At 37.7% G+C, this 5000-nt stretch overlaps 2 protein-coding genes across 2 annotated transcripts in view; one reads left to right on the top strand and one right to left on the bottom strand.

The window, feature by feature from the left end:
- Positions 1-5000, top strand: part of LOC137972582 (ER membrane protein complex subunit 1-like) — a 164335-nt gene that overhangs the window by 125260 nt on the left and 34075 nt on the right. The window lies entirely within an intron of this gene.
- Positions 1-5000, bottom strand: part of LOC137972389 (uncharacterized) — a 28990-nt gene that overhangs the window by 18414 nt on the left and 5576 nt on the right. The window contains exon 3 of the mRNA XM_068819089.1: positions 2164-2211. The gene's annotated coding sequence lies outside the window, so the exon portion shown is untranslated. The remainder of the gene's footprint in view (positions 1-2163; positions 2212-5000) is intronic.

Below are 5000 nucleotides of genomic sequence, written 5' to 3' on the forward strand. Positions count from 1 at the left end.
AACCAGTTGAGAAGGAAAAATGAATCCCATTACAAATAAGTTAAAGAGAGATGGATTATTTGCGTGGGTGCGTCAGTCACAACTGAATGACCGCGATCACTTAATTCAGTTTAATTCAGAAAATATACATAACAGAAATACTGACAGAGTTGGGGTTAGCTTTAACCAAAGTACAGAGGAAGCAACAGGAAGCAAGTAAAAAGTAATCAACGAATGATATAAGAAATTAATCATATATTGAAACGCGGATATGAAGTCAAGTGAAGCTATGATCCTCGCTTTTATGAACGCAATTTTAGCAATTGCGTGGAGTCGGTAGAGAAGCCTGAAAATTCAAGTCTTCAAGGAGGTAACGGGTTCAAACCCCGATGAAGTCTTGAATTTTCAGGCTCCTCTTCCGACTGTTACGGAATTGCTAAAATTGCGTTCATAACTGCCGGCGAGGATCATATGTTCACTCAAAAAGTAATCAGAACTGGTTTATTAAGCATAAAATGACTTTGTTATCGGACAATGTTGAGAAACATCGAGCATTTCAATTACTACTGTCGTTCCAAATGGATGCGGACTGGTCCATGTGAGGCCAAAAAACGACCCTGCCGAATTACGATTGTCATGGTTACAACATTCTCAAGCAACTCCAATTAGTAAGTTATTAGGAGAGGTATTTCAATGACAAATAAAACATAAAGAACACCAAGTCATTTTATACTCGATGAAACTGTGCAAATTATGAGGCAGTTCTTTACGGAACGATGACTGTTTATATCCTAATAACATAGAGGGCAAAATTGCTGGATACTGATTGGTCAATGAAGAGGGTATTTTTTCTTAATTTTGCTTGAGAAGAGGGCAAAATTACTCGCTCACAATTGGTCGAGCGCCAAAAATTCTCGCTCCTGATTGGCTGAACGTACCTCTTCCACATTCAGTTGGTTTCTTCTGTTTGAGCAAAACAACTTCGTCTTCATCGAAGTTTGTCTTTTAATTAGCGCTGCATTCGCCGAAAAGGCATAAAGATTAAGAACTAGCTTTAAAAGATGATCTGGAATTTGAATTTTCGAGTGACAAGAAGAAGGGCAAAAGATTTTTGTCATGAAAAGCTTAAAACTTGGATCGACTTACATGGCGCCCGGCGTAGCGGGATTGTGTGGTTGAAAAACAAAATGATTCCTTTCGTCAAGGGCTTTCAGTTTACCACGACATCTTGCAGCTCAACAAAAAAGGTCACAGAACAATTTGCCATTGACGGGAGGAACGAGTAACTCAAATTTGGTGGATTTCTTTGGACAAACCGTTTGCTATGTTTACGGATGCGTATTTGCAAGTGGTAAAAACCTCTACAGCACAGGTGAATAAAATAAATTGAAGCTTAACATTTGGTTTAATCGTTGTTACTGTTGTTCAGGAATGAAACTCGTATTTTCCTCTCGAGTGGCTGTAAATAACAATCATCTATACTCGTTTTGGACGCAAAGAACAAGTTGACTTGCTTGTCTGTTTGTTAGTTGTTTTGCTTCCGAGCGAACGAGTGTTTTAACTCCGCTTAGCTGTCTGTTTTTCGAGGTGCCTCAACAGTGTTAAGAAATTTTTGCCCTCTATGTTATTAACAAGTAATCGCAATGGGTCCTCGTAAAATTAAGGATTAATATCACTTGTGTTTTCAGAAGTTGCTGAAATTGCCCTCGTCGCTGCGCGACTCGGGCAATTTCAGCAACTTCTGAAAACACGCGTGATATTAATCCTTAATTTTACTCGGCCCCATGCGATTACCTATACAAATAGTTGGTTGCTTCATTGCTCCCAGCAACTGACGGTTTAGTCTCGCGAGGTTTAAGTTTGCAAAAGGAACTCAAATATATGAAGCTGTGGTCTTGCTTAGCTTTGAGTGTGACTTTTAAGACGAAGAGGCATAACAGAATCAGAATTTTTAAATGCATTCTCAGGCATTCATTTTTTGCTTCGTCAAACCCTCCATTTTGATGAATCTAACCCGATAAGAAACTGAAACTTACTCTACTTCATCTAGCTATAGACGTAAGTGACTTAAATTAACTTACTTTCTCGATGTACAAGTAAATAATAGAAGGCAGGATAGTTCTATCACAGAACAAAGAAATAATTAACTACACACATTAGGCGAGAATATTCAATTAAGCTTACCTTGCAATAGTCTCGTTGAAACAGGGTAAGCATCAACAAGGAATCCAGCTGCAAATCAATGAATAAGCAATATCGGTAGATTGTTTGCGTGCGTGCTTCAGTCACAACTGAATAACCGTGACCACTTTGTAAAATAAACGTTAAAACAATAGCGTCATACTTCCTTGCTTTAATATAAAGTATATAAAAAACAACAGGAAGCAAGCGAGTTAATGAATAAGAACTCGTTCATTACCCATAAATTCCTCGTTCATATTATTGAAGTGCTACCGTAAAATTGACCAAAAAATCTATTCTTCTATTTCTTTGCATAGGCTATGTTCACTAAACACTAAGTGACCCAAGTTTTAAAGCCTTGATTTCACACAGACACATGCTTATTTTAACTGGAATTTTCCTATTTAATGCTTAAAAATCTTGAGGGATATGGATCGAGGAGAAAATGACGTCAAGGACTCACTGGTTTTATGTCCAGAAATGCACCGAAATAGATGCGGAAAAACTTAGACAGCAATGACCAGAACCAGGCTGCTGACTAGCAGTTTTCGTAAAAACAATGGTTTTCTCGGGGTGCTCAGTCTCGCGGGCTCGTAAAAACTTGGTTTTGGTCATTGTTATTTAAGGTTTTTCATTAGATGCACGCCAATTTTGACATCTGACACGAAGTGTCCTTTTAAGGAGGCAGTGTGGCCCCTATGGGGAGTGGTCAATTAAGTTAAAAAAAAATAAAAATAAAAAAAAAAAAAAACTAAGTCTATTTTCAACAACAAGATAAGGATAAAGCTTAGCGTTATTTTTAGCTTTGGGTAAATGCAGCAGTTAATCTTTACTTAAAGAGAAGCATTTGGGGGCACTTTTGTGACGTTTTTTGCCTGTATTCCTCGACACGAGTGATGTTGAAGTTGGGCAGAAAACGCTTATTGAAGTCGTTGTGCATGTAATCACGTGCAATGGAGTGGCAGCAAAAAAAGCACAAAGCTTCACGTTATCCACCTATCAATGTTAAGGGGGGGGGGGGGGGGAATAGGAGGGGGAGTTGACGTTACAAGTCTGCCCATTGTAGGGACTTTTGATCATTCGTTGAGTTCCGGCGGTCGGGACTTTTGACTTTAACCGTTAGAAGAGTGGGGTCCACTGACGCCATCTTGGCTGACCGCCATCTTGATTGACCGAGAAAGACTGAAAAATAGTACCGTTGTTTTGGAATTACCCAGAAGTAACTAGGAGCAAACCGATTCTCTGCGTGGTGAGTGAATCTGCTCTATATATTTTAACAAGGTTGAGATGTAACATGTAATCCAATAGAAAATCTTTTGTTTTCGTTGTGTTCTGGTGCATATTTTTTGCATATGTTTGAATATTCACGAGTTTTCTTCGTTCAAGTTGTGTATGCTTGATTGAAATCATAAGCATAATAAGTGTATTTAATTAAATTTAATATCTAGGTTCTTGTTCAGTACGGCGAGAGCTGTAATATTTGTTGTTGTCTTAGTGATGAAATATAAATAATGGCCATGAGCAATAAAAGGATGGCAATTCAAGTAAACAAAAGTAGCATAACAGGTCATGAAAAGATAACAGAATTTCCCTGTTGAACTGTCTTGTTTAGTAGTATCAGTTGAGACAGTCCTAAAAATTTTAATATACTTTCCAGATGAACTATGGATTTACATGACAATTTTCCATTATAGCAGATGCTACATTTTGAAGTCATTGCTTTGTTACCTTTTAAAAAATAAAATGTATTATTTCTGTCCCTATTTCTTCTGTTCTTTTTTACCTATGCATTTTTGGGAGGAAGATGGGGTTGGAGAATTTGCACTCTTTTGACCAACAATAATGCTCCAGTGGGGTGAGGAATTTGCACTTTTTTGACACAGGATGACTTCCCTGGGGCCGCGCATTTGAACAGAAAAACTGATCTGAGTTCAAATCCCCCGCCTATGAGCGGCCTTAAGTTCTACCAATCGATTTTCAACTACACTGCCTGAATTCTTCAACGCATTCTTACTCATCATTTGCTTCATACGTAACTCCCCCGAGCTCCTTTTTGAATCTCAGCCAATGAGAAAACTAAAAACCTCTTCATTCAGAAAAAATTTCAAGATATACAGCATTTACTTTCTCGAGGGTACAAGGAAAGAATAGAGGGCAGTTTAGGTCGATCAAACAACAAACAAATAATTTATTACACCGTTGGAGCAAGCTAATATTACTAATTACCTTGCAATGTTCCTCTTTACAATCGATATCAGTTGAGCAGGAATAATGATGAACACCACTGCAAATAAGTTAAGGGATAAGCGGTGGATCTTTTGCGTGCGTGTGCCACTCACAACTGAATGACCGTGATCACTTAATTCAGTTTCATTCAGAAAATAAAGTTGTTAGCTTTAATTCAAAGTAAAGAGAAAACAACAGGAAGTAAGTAAAAAGTAATCAGAACTGGTCAATTTATTAAGCATAAAATAACTTGTTCTTGTTATTAGACAGCGTTGAGAAACAACGAGCAACTTAATTACCACTGTCGTTCCAAATGGATGCAGATTGATTTGAGGCCAAGAAATGACTCTGCGCAATTATGATTGATGTGGTTATGACATTATCGACGCCCTCGATAAAATAGTCCTCTATAACGAAAAAGGTGAGCAGAGTAGAAACTCAAAAGTTATTAGGAGAAGCATTTAAACGACAAATGAAAAATAAAGAACACTGAGTCATTTCATAATCGATCCTGTAATCGATCAAATTGTTCAAATCAATGAGGCAGTTCTGAAATAAGGAACGAGATAAAATGTCTGTTATCCAGACAGTTGATTGTCCCATTGCTCCTAACA

This window comes from Montipora foliosa, chromosome 10 (genome assembly GCF_036669935.1).
Source record: "Montipora foliosa isolate CH-2021 chromosome 10, ASM3666993v2, whole genome shotgun sequence".
Taxonomy (NCBI): Eukaryota; Metazoa; Cnidaria; class Anthozoa; order Scleractinia; family Acroporidae; genus Montipora; species Montipora foliosa.